The 20048-nt window shown below is 48.1% G+C and overlaps 1 protein-coding gene across 2 annotated transcripts in view; it reads left to right on the top strand.

Moving 5' to 3' along the window:
- The first annotated feature begins 1843 nt into the window (after nt 1-1843).
- The window catches only part of elk3 (ETS transcription factor ELK3), a 121775-nt gene continuing 103570 nt past the window's right edge, over nt 1844-20048 (top strand). The window contains exon 1 of one of the 2 annotated variants that reach the window (XM_038810902.1): nt 1844-2146. The gene's annotated coding sequence lies outside the window, so the exon portion shown is untranslated. The remainder of the gene's footprint in view (nt 2147-20048) is intronic. The other variant, XM_038810901.1, reaches the window with a different exon arrangement.

The raw sequence follows: 20048 nt of genomic DNA, 5'->3' as shown, positions 1-20048 counted from the left end.
CTGGCTTTTAAAGCCGACCAAGGCAGGCCAGCAGCGCGGGTTCAATTCCCGTACCAGCCTCCCCGAACAGGCGCCGGAATGTGGCGACTAGGGGCTTTTCACAGTAACTTCATTGAAGCCTACTCGTGACAATAAGCGATTTTCATTCCATTTTCATAAGTGGGAGGAGGAGTTGGGTGGGTGTTAGGGGCTGGAGCATGGAGTGAAGCTCTGCCCGAGGGTGAAGGCATCCCAGTTGTGTGCAAGACTAGGCTGTATCCAATTTAAGGTGGTGCACCGGATGAGTAGGTTCTTTACAGGGATGGAGGATAGGTGTGGGTGGTGTGCAGGGAGGCTGGTGAATCATATGTATATGCTTTGGACGTTGAGGGGATTTTGGTAGGGATTTTCGAACATAATGCCATAAATATTGGGGGTAGAGATAGCTCCGAGTCCAGGGGTGGCGATATTTGGAGTGTCGTAGGAACTGGGAGTACAGGTGGGGAGAGAGGCCGACGTGTTGGCCTTTGCCTCCCTGATAGTCCAGAGATGGATTTTGCTGTGCTAGCAGGCCACGGAGCCGCTGAGTGCAAGGATATGGGGAAGTGATTTGGCAGAGTTCCTGCGTTTGGAAAAGATAAAGTGTGCCATTTGAGGTTCGGAGGAGGGGTTCACGTCGAGGTGGAAGCCATACATTGATTTCTTCCGGGACTATCGAGTCATCAGCGGGGGGGGGGGGGGGGGGGGGGGGGGTTGTTTTATTTTTTGCCTGGGTGGGGTGAAAAATTGGAAAAGGTGGCGGGTGCCATGGTGTCAGCGGGGTGAGTGGGGGGTGTATGTTGGGGGGGGGGGGGCTGCAGGGAGGGAGGGGTTTGTTTCCTGTCAGCTTTTGTACTGTTTGGTTATGCCTTCAATAAAATGATTTTCAAAAAAGAAGATACCATTACACAGCAAATAAATGATTGACCAGCCGAGGTAATGGACAATCGACTGGGACCCGCAGAATAGGCCCAAAGCCATAAAGGGACACCTGTGTCAGGCAGTGCTGGTGACAATGAGGTGAGGCTGGGGTGGGCAGGGGGGGGGGGGGGGGGCACAGCAGCCTCAATCTGCTCAAGATTGGAGGGTGGGGGGAGAATTCCAGAGCTTAGGGCTGAGGTGGCTGAAGGTATAACCACTGGTGGCGGGTCAATGGAAGCGGGGGGCACTCAATAAGCCAGAATTGGAGGAACATAGAGATTTCAGGAAGTTATTGGGTTGAGGGAGGTTACAGAGGATGGAAGTCACAGACGATGGAGGTCACGGAAGGGTTTTAAATGTGAGAAATTACAGTTGTAACGTTGAGGCACTGCCAGATTGGCAGCTGCGATGGGTGAATGGGACTCACACAGCAGCAGATGGGTTTCACTCGCACTTCTTTAATCAGAGTGAAAGTTTCTCACAGTTTGTGTGTGATTTACCAGGGTTGCTGGGGGTTGATTTATAATGGGTTGGTGTTTGATTCAGTTTTTATGACATCTGCTGTCTGAGGCTGGGATTTCTTCAGCTGCACTCAGGCAGTGGATGCAGACCATGGGGCACCTGAAGAGTTTGTGTTCCCACCCTGACTTTGTCTTCCCTCAGGATGTCAAAAGGATGAACACATACCTTGCAACTCAGTGAGGTCTGCCACTGAGAGGCAGCCCAAAGTGTTTGAGGTGAATGGAGATTCTCTCCACACTCTGTGTGTGTGTGTGTGTTACTAACACAAGGGTGTCAGTGCAGACAGGGAACATGTTGCACTGTCTGGCGCTTGTTTAAAGTCTTTGGTGACTGGGAGGACCTTCTGAGGTGGCATTAAACTCCTCCCTTGTGATGTTGAGGCTGAGTGCCGAGGTCCTGACGTCGAGTAGAGGTGGGAGCGTTGAGTGTGGACACTGGGCAGAGAGGAGGGGGGAGAGACTTGTTTACACAGACTGCAGAGAGCCTGGGGAATAATGCGGAAAGGAAGTAATCCGGACCTCTTGTCTGCCTGATCCAGCTTCCTGCTCAGGAGGATCCAGTTACAGCAGCAGAAACATTTCAGACGTGTGTCAGCATGGAAAAAAGAAGCAGTTTGCATCGCTGAGCGGATCGGAGGGGGCAACTCGGCCGCCACACACAATAACAAAAAGGCTGCGACTCTCGGGTATGTGATCAGCACAACCTCAACCCCAAACCCTGTCACTGAACTTGTCTCGGCAGCTGCAAGAGAGAGAGAGAGGCCGGATGTCCGAGACAAAGTTAGAGCGGGGGAGAAGTGTTAGTGTCTGGCTGAATGTCTCAGTCTGTCTCTCTCTCTCTGAAAGTTTGTTTGCTGCAAGTGAGGGTGGGATCTGGGCCTGGAGAGAAATGTCCAGATAGGAATTTGGACCGTGGGGGGGACGGCGGCGGTGGTGAGATTTAGTCAAAGTTTCACTTTGCATGTTTGTCTATAATCATCATAGGGGGAGGGGGAACCCCTCAGAGAATCCCAGTTAGATGTGAGGGATGTTTGGCGCTGAGGGAGCCAGCTATGTGAAGCTGGGAAATGGAGTCCCAATATGAGGGGAGGTGCCTTATCTTTGGGGCTGTGTTTTTGTGGTTGTGGAGCTTGTGTGTGTGGGGGTTAAAGGAGGGGTTTGGGTTTGGGGTATGTATGTTTGGTGTGTGTCTTGGGGGCTGTGGAACTAGGCCGCTGTGGGATTGCTGTACGTTGGATCCTATGTACTTGAGGTGTGTGTACTTTTGAAGTGTGTGTACTTTGGGATGTGGGGTTGGGGCATTTAGGTCTGGGGGTCTGGAGCTTGAGGGGTATATCAGGTTTGAGGAAGGTGTGTGGGATTGAAGTGTGGGGTTGGGGAAGCTGCTTTCTGAATGTTCTTCGCCTGTCTAGAAACAGCAAAGACTTAATTGCTTTGAGCTTCCGGTTTAAAACTGGCAGCAACATACTGGGAGTGAGTCACTGGTGGAAACAAAGAGTCTCTTGGTCTCCAAGAGCAAGGGGCAGTGAGGTTAACTCTTTGCTCACCAGCTCCTGTCTGCTGCCCAGGGGCTGTGGTTGGGGGGAGGTTGACTAACATTTGTAGTCTGTATGTAATGCGATGCTCCACGCAGGATGTGAGTGGCGTTCCCTGAATTTTCCATTTACAGCAGAGAGACGAGATTTAGACACGATTTAGCAATGTCTGCACATACAGCATCTAAATCTCATTAAACTCTTTCCACTCTGCAAGACTGTACTGTGTTGTACGGTTGGCAGAGAATATGTATGTAAGAAAATAAATGATGTTGGGCTTCCCCCCAGGTCTCTGTTTGTTATTTGTGAAAGGTTGATGGCTACCAGACCCAGACTGACCTGAACAACCGGAAACAGTGAGGAGGCCATTCAGCCCCTCTGGCCTGTTCTACCATTTAACCATGACTGATAAGTTGTTACCTTTCCCAATATTTCAGCAGAATATTGTTGCTGACCGATACTGCCACTCACAGGGTCGCTTTCTGTTCCATCTTGATCTTTACCTAGCCTTGCGGCCAATCGGACTCCTAGAGGTGCCAGCCTCCCAAATATTAACAGCTTCCTGCTGTGTGATGGGAAAGTGGGAGCTCAGGGTTTATATTTTCACAGCTAGCAACAAGTGTTGATGATGCAACAAGTGTTGATGATACATCAAGATATACTGAGCAGTATTCTCTGGAATATTTAAATTGGTACGTAACAGAGAATGTGCATTTATATACCACCTTGCACATCCTTCGGCCATTCCAAAGAACTTCATAGCCAATGAAATACTTACAAAGTGTGCTGTAATGTGGAAAATGTAGATTTACATATCGCCAGGAAGGGTTATTGGACCACGGAGGGGCACTGAGTGAATTTATTTCCTCTCATCAACCTCCCCTCTGGGCAGGCTCAGCTCCCGATCTCTGGCACAGTGTTACTGCACGGCCGGTCGGTCTGAATCTTTCCTGGTGCGAGGGGCCACGTAGACTCTCCAGTTACGCAGTCAAGAACCTGTACGTGGAACCCCTGCAAGGCAAAACTCTGCCCTCTGCCCAGCAAGATCCCACAATCATGACTGTTTGGGTGATAGATGTTGGCCAGGACACCAGTAAAAGTGTACTTGCAACAAATTCGAATCAGTGTTCGCTCAGACTCAGGATTGCCTGAATTGAACATTGGAAAGTGATCAGGTTGAGCCGTTCCTTGGCAGGCTTCAGCTGGTGCTGTTTTGGTTAACTCTGTGTTAAGCATCACCTGGTGTGTCTCAGGAAGCCTGCTCTGATCTAGCAAGTGCTGCTGCATTTGCTGCACAGGAAGACAGTGGGCTGAGAAGGTGCACGGTTCAGGTTCACGTCAAAGGGTTTAAAATATGACATCTTTGCTCTAATCCAAATCTTATATAAACACCCACTGAGACGCAGCTCTAAGTTTCTAACGGACTCGGACCCGAAATAGCCCAAAGACCACTGAGTGAGTTGATGAAAAAGTGTGAGCAACATGAACCTTTTGAAATTTAGTTTGCACAAAATGATTTCTCCTATTTTCTGTAACTTTCCTGTGCAGGGCTGTGAAGTATAATGAAAGGAAGTCCACAGTTAGGCAGTTTCACAGCTTATTAAGCTACTGAACAGGCTGCAATCTGCAGGAAGTGCTTTCAGGAAACTACTACCTAAATCCTGTTAATGACAAAACATGCAAAGAAATCAAAAAATCATAAACAATTTTTTCTAACAGAACATGTAGTTCTCTAATTATTTTATTAATCTTGCACATAAAAAATTAAAAAATCAAATGACTGGGTAATTATACTAATATATGTGAATAATTCAGTATTGGACATGTTTTGCAAATTTACAAGTGTTGATGGCTTATATTCATATCTGTCTGGCATATATTGTAAGTCTGTACACATTCCTGTCAACTTTTTCCATTATGAAATCCAGTATCACCTTTATAACAGACAATACGGTCTACGTATGGGCGTCACAGTAGCACAGTGGTTACCACTATTGCTTCACAGGGACCTGGGTTCAATTCCCGGCATCGGTCACTGTCTGTGTGGAGTCTGCACGTTCTCCCTGTGTCTGCATGGATTTCCTCCAGGCGCTCCAGTTTCCTCCTGAAAGACGTGAATTGGGCATTCTGAATTCTCCATCAATGTACCCGAACAGGCACTGGAGTGTGGCGACTTGGGGGATTTTCACAATAACTTAATTGCAGTATTAATGTAAACCTATTTGTGATAACAATAAAAATTATTATTATGTAAACATGTCACACTGTCATTACATCTTCCTGCCAGTGGTGGCATTGTAGTCCCACTGAGCACTGAAATTGGGCTAACCTTTCTGCATGTGACACAAATGTTTGGGGGGGGGGGGGGGGGGTGAGTAATATTAACAATATTGAATGAGGCACAAACATTGAACCTTATTACTTTTTATGATGATTTTTGATCATTTATTTTCATCAACATTTTCCACTTATTCCTGTTGTCAAATGTCATAACCTGATGCAGGTTCCACCCATCAGGTGGCTCCATGGAGCTGTGCCAATTTTGCACTTTACAGAAAAAAGTTGGATTCATAACTGACCTGTCAATGCCAGAGGTTGTACTAATAATACAAACTGGAAATGTTTGAAGTACAGACTGGAGGGACCTTTAAATGAGACTGAAAAAACACACAGGGAGGCCTCCTGCTGGTTTAGTGTCCATGAGAAGCGAGATACTGATCTGCTTTTCCTTACCTGCTATCTTTTTCTCTGGAGCTATTTTCTGTTTCATCCTCCTCCACCCTGTCTCTCCCTAGCTTGGAGGAGTTACTAAACCCAGGTTTATTCGGCGTTCGAGGTTTGTGGGTGAATTCAGAGTTATCCGCTCTGATAGCTGCATACCTGGCTTTGGGCACTCCATATGGAGGTTGTACAGGAGGTTGGTTTTGAACTTCCAAATAGGATTATTTCCCTTAACCCCTTGTATGTATCGTCAACTTTCAGTGCACCAACCCACCAGTCAAATGCAAGCTGTTTAATTCTTTCAAATTCAAGGAAGATCTTTTTGTTTTATTCATTCAAGGTATAGGCAGTATGGTAGCACAGTGGTTAGCTACCAGGGTCACCACCAGGGTCCCAGGTTCGATTCCCTGCTGGGTCACTGTCTGTGCGGAGTCTGCACGGTCTCCCTGTGTCTGCGTAGGTTTCCTCCCACAGTCCAAAGACATGCATATTAGGTGGATTGGTCATGCTAAATTGCCCTTAGTGTCTGAAATGGTTCGGAGGGGTTATTGGGTTAGGGGGATAGGGTGGAAGTGAGGGCTTAAGTGGGTTGGTGCAGACTCGATGGGCCGAATGGCCTCCTTCTGCACTGTATGTTCTATGTTAAGGTAGACCAGCATTTATAGCCCATCCCTAATTGCCCTGGAGAAGATGGTGGTGTGGTGCCTTCTTGAACCACTGCAGTCCATGTGGTGTAGGTTATACACTGTGCAGTGAGGCAGGGAGTTCCAACATTTTGACCCAGCAACAGTGAAGTAACGATGATATATTTCCAAGTCAGGATGGTGAGTGACTTGAAGGGGAACTTCTAGGTGGTGGGATTCCCAGGTATCTGCTGCCTTTGTTCTTCTTCTAGATGGTAGTGGTTGTGTGTTTGGAAGATGCTGCCTAAGGAGCCTTGATGGGTTCCTGAGTGGGCTTTTTGCGAGAATTCCTAGATTTCTGGCACGGAATTGTTAGCACTCAACATAGCACTTTTCACCTCTTCATAGCTTATAGATTGAAAGCCATATACCTGTGGATTTCCCCTATGTAATAACATTAGGAGAGTGCAAGACTCTGCTGGCCACTTTAACTGATTTGCCAGTTTCTCAAAGACTGTGATGAAGGTTTCCACATCATCTTCAAATTTGGGGATTAATTGGGAACACATTAAGAAATGAAAGCTTGTTTCTGATCTGGGGAAAGTTGAATTATCAGTGACATCTCCATTAGGTAAAGATACGTTCTTCCTCACTGCTTCAATCTGCCTTACTTCCCTACCTTTCTGTGCTTTTAATTCATTCTCAAATCCTCCAGTTGGAAGGCTCACTCCTCCTCCTGATTGTGGAATACTTTCTTCTTCCTTTGCTTATAGGTCTTATAGAATCATAGAATCCCTCCAGTGTCGAAGGAGGCCATTCGGCCCATTGACTCTGCACCGAAAAGAGCACCTTACCCAGGCCACTCCCTTGCCCCATACCTGCATTGATCATGACCAACCCACCCAACCTACATATCTTTGGACACGTAAGGGACAATTTAGCATAGCCAATCCACCTAACTTGCACAACATCTTTTTTCTCCTGAAACTCTAACTATAGCCCATGCTGGCCTGGGAGAAGTTTGTAAAAGGTAACCAAAGGCTGGATTCTCCGCTGGTGGGATTCTCTGTTTTGCCGGCAGCCCGGAGGTTTCCCGACTGCGTGGGGCTGCCCCACAATGGGAAACCCCATTGACCAGCCGGCATAACGGAGCATCCCGCCGGGGGGGGGTGAAACAGAAATGTGGCGTGGCGGGGCGGAGAATCCAGCCCCAGGTCTATTTCAGGTTCTATAACTTCTGCCCATTCTAAGTCTGGGGTGAGGCCCAAGATGTCAGACAGCATCGTTAGTACCTCAGGGCTTCTGTGCTTTATGACATTATATTAAGTTATACCTTCTTAGCTTTGGCTTTTAGCAGGTCTGTGATTAGGGATGCTAATTTAGCCATGTTAAGCCCTGTTGCTTGAATGGTTTTACATTGAAATCAGATATCTTACTTTATATTGTTAGTATTCACAAAGCTGGACTCCGGTGGCGGCTATGAGGGAGTAAGCCGCGCATTTGGTGGTTCTCGCTCCGGTCAGACTTTAAGACCTATTCCCCCGACTTTTTTGAACTTTTGAGCACTGGAGTGAAAAACAATAGCACTCTAGATCTGAATCCATACAGAGTTGTATGGACTTAAGGAGCAGAAGGGAGCAAAAGCAGGCGAAGAAGGGGCTGAACAAAGGTGGTGTGGAAGCTCAAGTGGGAGGAAAGATGGCCGATGAACGGACCACGGAAAGGACGGTCCAGGCAGCACTGGACAACATGCTGCAGGTCATGAAAGAGAGCTTCGCAGCACTGAAGCGGGATAATTTGGAACCGCTCCAGAAAGCGGTGGAGCGACTTGACCAGAGGCTGGACGCTCAGGATAAGAAGGTCCAGGCACTGGAGAAGACAGTGCAAGAGGAGGCGGATTTCCAAACTGTAGCGAAATTAGTAAGTTGAAGGAGCAGCAAGCAAGGCTGATGGACAAGCTGGAGGACCTGGAAAACAGGTCCCGCCGGCAGAATCTGAGAATCATTGGGCTCCCGGAGGGGGCCGAGGGAGTGGATGCCACGGCATATGTGGCAGACATTCTGCAGAAGCTGGTGGGGGATGATTTCTTCCCGTATCCGTTGGAGCTGGACAGGGCACACAGAGTGCAGGCGAGGCAGCCGCCGGGGGGGGGGGCCTGGCGATGGTGGTCAGGTTCCATAGGTTCGTGGACAAGGAGCGGGTTCTGCAGTGGGCCAAGAGCACGAAGAGCTGCTCATGGAACAACAGTGTCCTCCGCATCTACCAGGATCTGAGCCAGGAGGTGGCCAGAAGGAGGGCCAAATTAAAGAGATTCTGTTTAAAAAGAAGGTTAAGTTCGGGCTACTTTTCCCGGCGCGGCTTTGGGCCACATACCGGGAACAGCAACATTATTTTGACGACCCAGAGGAAGCGATGGACTTCGCTAAGGGGCATGGACTGGTGCCGAACTGAGGACCCATGGGCTCAAGTTAGAGTGTGTTAAGGGATGTTTGCATTTGATCGCAGATTGCCCTTCGTGTTAGCGATGTCATTCGGCATGCTCTTTTACTTAAAATTGGGGGTGTTCTTGTGTTTGTGTTTGCCTGTTTGAAAGTTTTAAAGGTAAAGCCAAAGTTATAGTTAAAGTTTAAGTAATTGGGTGCTGGGGGGCTGTTCGGGTTCTTTTTGCTATTTTTCTGGGAATGGTGGGAGGGGGGTGGGTGGTAGCTCCCACCTCATTACACAGTTTGAATTGCACTATTGCGGGGGCGAGCTTTGTTCTTTGTTTTCTTTCTGTTTCGGTCCCAGAGCGATTGCTCAAACAGGGCTGTTCCAGGGAGGTGGTGTTGATGGGCGGGTGGGGGGAAGTGGGGGGACAATACGTGAGAGCCACCAGGCTAGCTGCTTTGAGCTAGTCAACGGGAGCGAGGTGGGGGGTGTGTATACAGCCAGTATATGGCAGGGGTTAGGTTACAAGGGGTTGTTGCTGAGGGGGGGAGAGATGATCTGCTGACGAGGGCGGGAACTGAACCAGGTTACAGAGAAGGGGTCGGGGGTGTGAGCTGCCAAGAGGTGGACCAGCGGAGGCGCGGCACATGGGCAGGGGGTGGATCCAAGAAGGGGGATGGCTGATCGGCGTAGGGGGGGGGGGGGGGCAGGGTGCCCTCCAATCAGGCTGATCACCTGGAATGTTAGAGGATTAAATGGGCCGGTCAAGAGGGCACGTGTGTTCACGCACTTACTGGCTCTGAAGGTGGATGTAATGTTGCTGCAGGAGACGCATTTGAAAGTGGTGGACCAGATTAGATTACGGAAGGGCTGGGTTAGTCAGGTCTTTCACTCGGGGCATGACGCGAAGACCAGAGGGGTCGCGATCATGATTAACAACCGGGTTAAATTTGAGGCGGACAGCACAGTTGCGGATGGGGGTGGTAGATTTCTCATGGTCCAGGGCAAGCTTGAGGGGGTGAAGGTGGTCATAGTGAATGTTTACGCTCCAAACTGGGATGATGAAGATTTTATCAAAAGGCTGTTGGGGAAAATCCCCGACTTGGATTCGCACAAGTTGATTATGGGTGGGGACTTTAATACAGTCCTCGATCCTGGCCTGGACCTGTCGTGCTCCAGAACGAGCAGGGTCCCGGCAATGGCAAGAGAACTGAGAGGGTTCATGGAACAAATAGACTCACACCCCTGACCCCTTCCCTGTAACCTGGTTCAGTTCCCTCCCTCGTCAGCAGATCATTCCCCCCCCCCCCCCCCCCCCCCCCTCCCCCCCAGTAACAACCCTTTGTAACCTAACCCCTGCCATATACTGACTGTATACACAAGTAGACTCCTGGAGAATCAACCGGCCGACGGGGAAGGAGTTCTCGTTCTATTCACATGTTCACAAGGTTTATTCTTGTATTGACTTCTTTATTATGAGTAGGGACTTTTTGGAGTGGGTGAGGGATACCGAATTCTCGGCGATCACTATTTCGGACCATGTTCCACATTGGGTCGACCTGCAGGTCTGCAAAGAAAGTTACCAGCGCCCACAATGGAGGTTAGAGGTGGGATTGTTGGCAGATGAGAGGGTGTGTGAGAGAGTGGGGAAATGCATGCAGAACTACCTGCAGGTCAACGATACAGGGGAAGTCTCAGCAGCGCTGCTCTGGGAAGCGCTGAAGGCTGTGGTGAGAGGGGAACTGATCTCAATCTGAGCCCATGGGGACAGAACGGACAGGGCGGAGATGGACAGACTGGTGCAGGAGATGATACGGACGGATAGGGAAAATGCGGAGTCCCCGAGGGCAGAGCAACTTAGGGAACGACGGAGACTGCAGGCGGAGCTGGGGGCGCTATCCACTGGGAAGGCCGTAAAGCAGCTCAGAAAGGCCAGGGGCGCAGTGTATGAGTATGGGGAGAAAGCCAGCAGAATGCTTGCGCAGCAACTTGGGAAGAGGGAGGCGGCCAAGGAGATAGGGACGGTAGTGGACGGGGCAGGGAACCGGGTGGGAGACCCGGCAGGACTGAACAGGGTATTCAGGGACTTTTACAGTAAGCTGTATACCTCGGAACCCCCCACGGGGCAAGAGGGGATGAGGCGCTTCTTAGATGGCCTGACCTTCCCAAAGGTGGGCAGGGGGATGGTAGAGGGGCTGGGGGCCCCGATTAGAGCTGAAGAAGTAATGGGGGGGCCTGAAGGCCATGCAGTCGGGTAAAACCCCGGGGCCGGACGGGTATCCAGTGGAGTTCTACAAAAAGTTTGCGGGTATACTGGGGCCGGTGCTGGTTAGGGTGTTTAACGAGGCGAAGGACAATGGGGTGTTACCCCCGACGATGTCGCAAGCCACCATCTCGCTGATATTAAAATGGGATAAAAATCCAGAAACTTGTGGGTCCTTTAGGCCAATCTCCCTGATTAATGTAGACGCTAAACTGCTGGCCAAGATCCTGGCGTCCAGAATCGAAGACTGCGTACCAGACGTGATTGTGGAGGACCAAACGGGGTTTGTTAAGGGCAGGCAGCTGGTAGCCAATCTAAGAAGGCTACTCAATGTGATTATGATTCCCCCAGAAGGCAGAGAGGTGGAGGTAGTGGTGGCAATGGATGCCGAAAAGGCTTTTGACCAGGTGGAGTGGGACTATTTATGGGAGGTGCAGGGACGGTTTGGGTTTGGAGAGGGCTTTGTGGACTGGGTTAGACTGCTATATCAGGCCCCGGAGGCTAGTGTAAGGACGAACAGGACGACATCTGAGTATTTTAGACTATACCGCGGGACAAGACAGGGATGTCCCCTCTCTCCACTGCTGTTTGCGTTGGCCATAGAGCAGCTGGCAATTGCTCTGAGATCGGCAAGGGGATGGAAGGGAATGGTCAGGGGGGGGGGGGGGGGGGGGGGGGGATAGAACACAAGGTCTCGCTCTACGCTGATGACCTGCTTTTGTACGTATCGGATCCAGCGGCAGGGATGGACGGGATTATGGAAATCCCATGGGAATTTGGTCGGTTTTCGGGCTACAAGTTGAACATGGCAAAAAGCGAGATGTTTGTGGTGCAGGCGAGGGGTCAGGAGAATAGGCTGAGGGAGCTACCGTTTATCTGGTTGGGAAAGGTTTTAGGTATTTAGGGATACAAGTGGCGCGTGACTGGGGCAAAATGCATAAGTTGAACTTGTCTAGGCTGGTGGAGCAAATGAGGAATGAGTTTCGGAGGTGGGATGCGCCCCCGCTGTCGCTAGCAGGGAGAGTACAGACGATGAAGATGACAATCCTCCCGAGACTCCCTATGTGTCTCCCTATTTTCATTCCACGGTCCTTTAAAAGAATCAATAAAATCATCCTGGGATTTGTTTGGGAGGGCAAGTCCCCGCGGGTAAAGAGGGGTATGCTGGAACGGAACCGTAGTGAGGGGGGACTGGTGTTGCCGAATCTCAGCAACTACTACTAGAAGGAAATAGATGGTGGGTACGGGCTCGGTTTGGGAGCGGGTGGAGGCTGCTTCGTGCAGGGGAACCAGCTTGGCAGCCCTGGTCACGGCTCCCCTGCCGCTCCCACCGGCCAGGTACTCCAGCCCTATAGTGGTGGCGGCTCTGCGGATTTGGGGCCAATGGAGGAAGCACGCGGGGGAAGTGGGAGCGTCGGTCTGGTCCCCAATATGTGACAACCACCGCTTTGTCCTGTGGAAGATGGATGGCGGGTTTCGAGCGTGGCGGAGGGCGGGGGTGGGAAGGATGGGCAACCTGTTCCTGGAAGGGAGCTTTGCGAACATGAGGGCGCTGGAGGAGATGTTCGGGCTGGCGAGGGGGAATGACTTTCGGTACTTGCAGGTGCGGGATTTCATACGTAGACAGGTCCCGTCCTTTCCACACCTTCCACCAAGGGGGATCCAGGACAGGGTAATTTCCAGGGGTGAGGTAGGAGAGGGGAGAGTCCCGGATATTTATGAGGAGCTTATGGGAGCGGAGGACACAGGGACCAAGGAACTGAAAGTGGGAAGAGGAGCTTGGTGGGGAGTTGGAGGGAGGTGTATGGGCAGACGCTCTGAGGACGGTAAATGCAACCGCAACATGTGCCAGGCTCGGCCTGATTCAGTTCAAGGTAGTTCACCGGGCCCACATGACTGGTGGCCCGGATGAACAAATTCTTTGGGCTGGAGGACAAGTGTGCTAGATGTGGGGGAGGACCAGCGAACCATGTCCACATGTTCTGGGCGTGTCCAAAACTCAGGGGATACTGGCAGGGATTTGCTGATGTCATATCCCGGGTACTGAAAACAAGGGTGGTGATGAGTCCAGAGGTGGCGATTTTTGGGGTGTCGAAAGACCCGGGAGTACAGGAAGGGATAGAGGCTGACGTTGTGGCCTTTGCTTCCCTGATCGCCCGGCGACGAATACTGTTGGCCTGGAGGGACTCAAAGCCCCCAAGGACCGAAGTATGACGGTCGGACATGGCAAGCTTTCTCGGCTTGGAAAAAAAAAATCAAGTTCGCCTTACGCGGATCACTATCGCGGTTCACCCGGAGGTGGCAACCATTCATCGACTTCTTTGTGGGGAACTAATCGTCAGCGGGGGGGGGTATAAATAGTGCAGAGTAGGGGGAAGAATAGGCAGGTATATTTGCGAGAGAGGAACTGTTATTTGCACTATGTTTTTTGTAATAGGCATCTGCACATTAATGTTTATTGTTACTGTTTACAATGCCAAAAAATACCTCAATAAAATTGTCGGTTCAAAAAAAAGTATTTACAAAGCTTGCTGCTATAATTTGTTTGTGTTTATTTCAACAATTGTGGTTAGGTCCTGTTCTAACTTCAAATTATCCTTTAAAGTCGGATTTTGCTTATTTGCTGCAACGGATTTACATGCCGCTTGCAGCCAATTTAGTCTTTTCTTACCCTTTCAGTGAGTAGTCTAATTCATTTTTTCAGCAGCAAGCTTTCATGAGTTTAAAAATATAGAAGGTTACTTATTCTCACACACTTTTCCAGAATAATGCAGTATCACACGCTCAGTCTCACATGCACGCACATACACATGTATGCATCTCACACACACACACACACACAAAGATTGAATTCATGTAAAGGCAGTGCACTTTTGCAGATTGTAGTTACTTCAGTACTTGATTTCTGGTGTCCCAGGCGGCAGGCCTATGGTTTTGTGAATTAATTTGATGATTTAAAGTAAGAGTCTTGTACAGGTTTGCAGAAGATTGCAAGGTTTCTTGTTGTTGAATATTCATGAGGTTAGTTCTCAGGTGAACTTTTAAACTGGAACACGTTAAGTGCTTTGGCTGTTTGTTGATTTGCAGCTAGTTTTAGAATAGGTTCTGAGGCTGACTGAAAATTTATGGTTCTGATCGATCTGCTGGGTACTGGGGTAGTAAAGCTGCAGACCGCTGGGTTAACACTTCTGAAGTCCACCCAGTATAGATTGAATGGGGGGAGAGCATTGTGATAAAATGGGAAGTTGATAGTGGTCATCTTCAGTTTCATCTGGGGATAAACATGGAGACAGGCATTCTGGAGTCGAGAATTTCAAAGATTCAGAACTTTTCAAATAAAACGTTTTCTCCTCGTTTCTGTTCTAAATGATTGATTTCTTATCCTGAAGCTGTGCCCTTGTGTTCTAAATTCCCAATCAGGAAGAAAGAATGTCTTCACGTCAGCCAATCCCCTACAGAACCCGGTGTGTTTCTGTGATGTCACTTTTCCTTCTAAACTTCTGAGAATATAGAACTTATTTACTCAGCCTCTCATCATAGGGACCAATCGAGTGAACCTTTGCTGTTCTGCCTCCAATGCAAGTATATCCAAAACTGGAGACCAAAACTGCACATAGTACTCCGAATGTAGTCTCACCAAATCCCTGCAACATGTTAGCTAGACTCTTGTACTCCCCTTACAATAAAGGCCAACACTTTCCTAATTGCGTTTTGTCCCTACGTGCTAACGTTGGCTGGAATTCTCTGGTTGTTGCGATTCACTTTTCCTGCTGGCAGTGCACTCCTGCCCACGGGTTTCCTGGCAGCGTGGGGAAGCTTCAATGGGAAATCCCATTGACAAGCCGGGGGAAGACAGAATCCCGTCGCCAGCGATCAGCACTGCTGAGAAAAAGGCGGCTGGGGAATTGCAGAATTCTTCCCATTGTGTTCCTTATACCAATAAGTACTAAGTCTCTCTGAACATCAACACTCATAGGTTTAATGCCCTTTAAGAAATATTCTAATTTTTCATACTTGACAACCAAAGTAAACAACCTCGTATGTCCCTTCGTTATACTCCATTTGCCATATTGTTGCCTGTTCACTTAATCTGTCTCTATGTCTTTGCAGCCTCTCAGTGCTCTCCTCACAGCTTACATTCACACATTGCTTTCTATTATCAGAAAACTTGGATAGGTGACTGGCTTCTAAGCTAGAGGACAGTTAAAAATCAACCACATCACTGTGGGTCTGCAGCCACATTTAGGCCAGACCAGGAAATTATGACATATTTTCTTTGCAAAAGAATATTAGTGAACAGATGGGTTTTTACAACATTTGATGGGAGTTGTCATAGTGTAGTTTTATATTACAGATTTTATTAATTGAATTTAAATTTCACCAGCTGCCAAGCTGGGATTTGAACCCACATCCCCAGAACATTAGCCTGGGTGACTGGATTACTAGCCCAATGTCTATCGTGCCCATACTCATTTCCTAGATCACCTTTATCGATCTGATTGCCCCAGTCTATTGAAGTTAAAAGACCCCACAGTTATACATTCGGGAGGGTCTTGTGGTGCAGTGGTAGGGTTCCAGACCCACTCCAGGACTTGATGGCCAAGGAAGGTCATTCATAATGCGGTCAAATGGGTTGATTATCAACCTATAAATCCTTCCAACACACACCAATTGCAGGTGGAAAAAGTTGGTTACATAGATACATAGAAGATAGGAGCAGGAGGAGGCTTTTTGCCCTTCGAGCCTGCTCCGCCATTCATCACGATCATGGCTGATCATCCAACTCAATAGCCTAATCCTGCTTTCTCCCCATAGCCTTTGATCCCATTCTCCCCAAGTGCTATATCCAGCCGCCTCTTGAATATATCCAAAGTTTTAGCATCAACTACTTCCTGTGGTAATGAATTTTACAAGCTCACCACTTGTTGTGTGAAGAAATGTCTCCTCATCTCTGTCCGAAATGGTTTACCCTGAATCCTCAGAATGTGACCCCTGGTTCTGGACACACCCATGATTGGTAACATCTTCCCTGCATCTACCCTGTCTAGTCCTATTAGAATTTTATAAGTCTCTATGAGATCCCCCTCATTCTTCTGAACTCTAGCAAGAACAATCCCAACCTCATCTCTCTTCATATGACAGTCCTGCCATCCCTGGAATCAGTTTGGTAAACTTTTGCTGCACTCCTTCGAGTGCAAGAACATCTTTCCTCAGAGAAGGAGACCAAAACTGCGCACAATACTCCCAAGTGTGGCCTCACCAAGGTCCTGTACAATTACAGCAACCACCCCTGCTTCTATACTCAAAACCTATCGCAATGAAGGCCAACATGCCATTAGCCTTCTTTACTGCCTGCTGCACTGCATGCTTACCTGCAGAGAATGGTGCACTAGGACACCCAGGTCCTGCTGCACACTCCCCTCTCCTAATTTAAAACCGTTCAGGTAGTAATCTGCCTCCCTGTTTTTGCTTCCAAAGTGAATAACCTCACACTTATCCAAATTATACTGTTGGATTGGTGTTGTGGATCACATTGGTGCGAGCTCCATTCCAGCTGGGGTGGACTTAGGGGACCCGCCTCCTTGCCCTACAGCTGGTGGAGATGACAGGGCTGTGGGTCAGACCTGCTTTCAGGCAGAGAACTGAAGAATTATTATTATCTTACCTTTGTTACAAGCTCCAATAATGTTTTGTTGAATGCTCTGTCCAATAGTATAACAACTGTTAGGGGGGCTGTAAACTACTACCACCAAAGTTTTCTGACTCTTGCTATTCCTAACCTCTACCCATTCTGAATCTACTTCCTGATTTTCTGAGCTATGGTACTTCTTCACTTCATTTTTCATTTCATTTCATGTCCTGAGGTTATCCCGTATTATCAGGGCTACCACCCTTCCCTCTCTCCCTCTTCCTTCCCCCCCTCTTTCCCTTCTTTCCCTACCCACCTCTTCAATTCTGCCTGTCTTTTTGAAATGTTGAGCTGTCAGGAATATTTATTTCCCAACCTGGTAAACGTGAGGTAGGACTTGCTCGCCATCCCGAGATTCAGCACGTAATGTGCTTGCTCTCGAACTCCCACTGCCATTAATGCTCACTTGTCTTCAACCTGGCCAGACACAGTTCAGCAGTGAACAGAGGAGATACTGCCCGGGCATGAACCCCCCCCCCCCCCCCCCCCCCCCCCCCCCCCCCCCCCCCCCCCCCGCCGGCGGGGCTGTACTCATCGTAAAGGCCTGATAATTATATTTAACTTGATGAAAATTTGGATCCTGACTTATTCGCATTACTTTATTGGTGGGCTGTGGGAACAATCGATTGGGAAATACCACTGGGTCACTAGCCATTTTGGGACTCCTGCGCTATTCTCTGACATTCCCAGCCCCCAATAGCAGGAGGGGAAAATTCCGCCCCTAGCTGTGGACTTGCTCTGAAAAAACGTTTGGGTTCTCCCCATGAAGGAAGAAGGAGAGTGATTAAACTGCATTCTGGAGACAATCACAGGGCTCCCCCAGTGTTCTATACGGTCAGTCTGACCTGCTTAAAACCCAAGCCAGCCAGGAAGGTTTGTGTTGACTGGTCTCATCAAGGCTGTAGTTTGTGTTAATCCTGAATGAGAATTCCCAGATCTGTTAGTATCACAAAATGATCACTATGAGAATTGGAATTTTCTCTGGGGCCACCAGGATCACAAATGCTTCCACCTGGGCAGTGACAGAGGCAAAAGTTCAGATACCCTGTTATAGAAAGAAAAGACACCTTCAAGTCTTGCACGTAATCATTTGTAAATATAAAATTGAAATTAAATGAAAATCACCAAGGTCCATTGGGGAAGAGCTGACTGGTGGTGATTGAGAAGTCGGAGCTTTCATGAATAACCTCAGCTGGTACGGGAATTGAACCCATGCTGTTGGCATTGCTCTGCATCACAAAAATATCCATCTAGCCAACTGAGCTAAACCAGCCATCACATATATAGCAATGTATTGGTGGGTATATATATAGCAATGTATAGGAGGGTATATATATAGCAATGTATAGGTGGGTATATATATATAGCAATGTATAGGAGGGTATATATATAGCAATGTATAGGAGGGTATATATATAGCAATGTATAGGTGGGTATATATATATAGCAATGTATAGGTGGGTATATATATAGCAATGTATAACCCTCCAGAAATCTCTCCTGTTTGTTCCAGAGTGAAAACCTCACCTCTCCCACTGGAGGTGATAAACACATGACTGAGAAACTCCTTCTGTTTAATCAAACACTAGAGCGAAAACTATGCTACGGAAGCTCACATCATCATGAAACACTACCTGGAGAGCAAATTCTCTTGCTTAATGTCAGGGGCTGGCCTTTAGAATGTTTTGTCAAAATTTGCCATTGGTGAATCATAGCCTGCGTACACTTTTCAACAGCTTATCAAAGTACATATGTGTACAGCTTCCTCCTCACAGCCTGAACACATCATCACCCGAGAGTTGCCATGGTGACTCACTGCCCCCTCACACAGTGTCACACTCACCACTCTGGACTTTTCAGTTTGCTGAAAACAATTTTCCCAACCAATGTCCCATCCATGCTATGTTAGAACAATCTATGTTCTATTAGGCACATGGAGCACACCAGAATGACAGGGAGTGGGATAGCTTGATCTTGGTTTCGGACAAAGCTCGGCACAACATTCTGTGTTTGCTGTTCTATGTTCTATGCTGGATATCGATTAAAGGGAGAGTTAGGCAGTGTCATAACCCCCACGGGGATGAAGGGGAAACTATTATTGACCTCCTCGTGGGATTATTGGAGTACGAGCTTCCCAGAAAGGGTACGGAGGCCACCCAGCAGGGGCTCGTTATGATCGAAGATCAAAGCAGGCCCGAAGCAGGGCCTGGTGTGGTTAGTTCTCCCAGCAAGGACTGCACTGAGAGCGATATGCTGCCTTGAGCAGAACTTTGCAAATAGTTAAATAAAACTATTCTCATTTACTGTCAGCTGCCTCTGAGTTGCTGAACTGTCGACAGGGATTAACGGAAACTTCGGACTCATTAGTAAATCTGCCTAGTTGTTGGACGTTCACTGTGCGGGATGTAATGTAGCAATTTAAGGTGCCATTATTTGGAACGTTGGAAGCCTTTGACGCAAGCCTGGAAGACTGGAACCAGTATGCAGAGCAGATGAGTCACTTTTTCTCGTGTTATAGGAATGTCACATTAAGAAATGTTTGTCTGCTCAAGTGGCTGCAGTGATGTCAGAGTGTGGGTGGAGCTGAGCTCTGGCTCTGCTTTTTAGTTTCGCTTTGAGGAAAAGCTTGGGTGTGGCTGTGTTCTTTTTGGTTTAGTTTTAGTATTGGAGCTGAAGCCAGCCAAAGAAGGTGGAATTTCGATCTCTGCAATCTAAAGACTATCTCTAGATCATTCGGTGAATGCAGAGTGATAACTGCTCTCAGTAGAGAATTTAAACCTGATGTGCTTCTGTAAAAAGGATTTTTGTCTTATGGATGTTTAAAGGAAAGGATGTTTAGGAGTACTTGGAGTGTTGTATTCTTTGGGGGGGTGTATTTGAATTAATGGTTGCTAAGATGTTCACTGTATGTTTTTAAAAGGTTAACTCAGTACATAGAATAAACATTGTTTTGCTTTAAAATTACTTTTAAATTTCTGCTGGATCACACCTGTAGAGTGGGCCGTGTGCTCCCCATGCCACAATCTAGTAAAAGTTGTGAGTCAGGTGAACTCAATTATACACTTTGGGGTTCTCTAAACCCTGGCCCATAACAAATTGGAGGCTCAAGGGGGATAAAAGTCTATCTATTGGATTGGCTTAGTGAACTTAAAGACAGTGAGGGGTGAGCATATTGTGGTTGGTTTTCGGGTGTGGTATTCTAGTTTAAGTAGGGAGTGTGTTGTGGACAATGGCTCTTTCAGAGGCTCAGAGGTTTTTGGGGGTGTAGCTGGTCACACGCAGTACCTTACGGACAGAGACTAAAAGCAGACTGTTAGATTTGGCAAAAAC

Source organism: Scyliorhinus canicula, chromosome 11, assembly GCF_902713615.1.
Source record: "Scyliorhinus canicula chromosome 11, sScyCan1.1, whole genome shotgun sequence".
Classification (NCBI taxonomy): Eukaryota; Metazoa; Chordata; class Chondrichthyes; order Carcharhiniformes; family Scyliorhinidae; genus Scyliorhinus; species Scyliorhinus canicula.
Note: the sequence above shows the minus strand (reverse complement) of the source record. Positions and strands in the feature narration are given on the sequence as shown.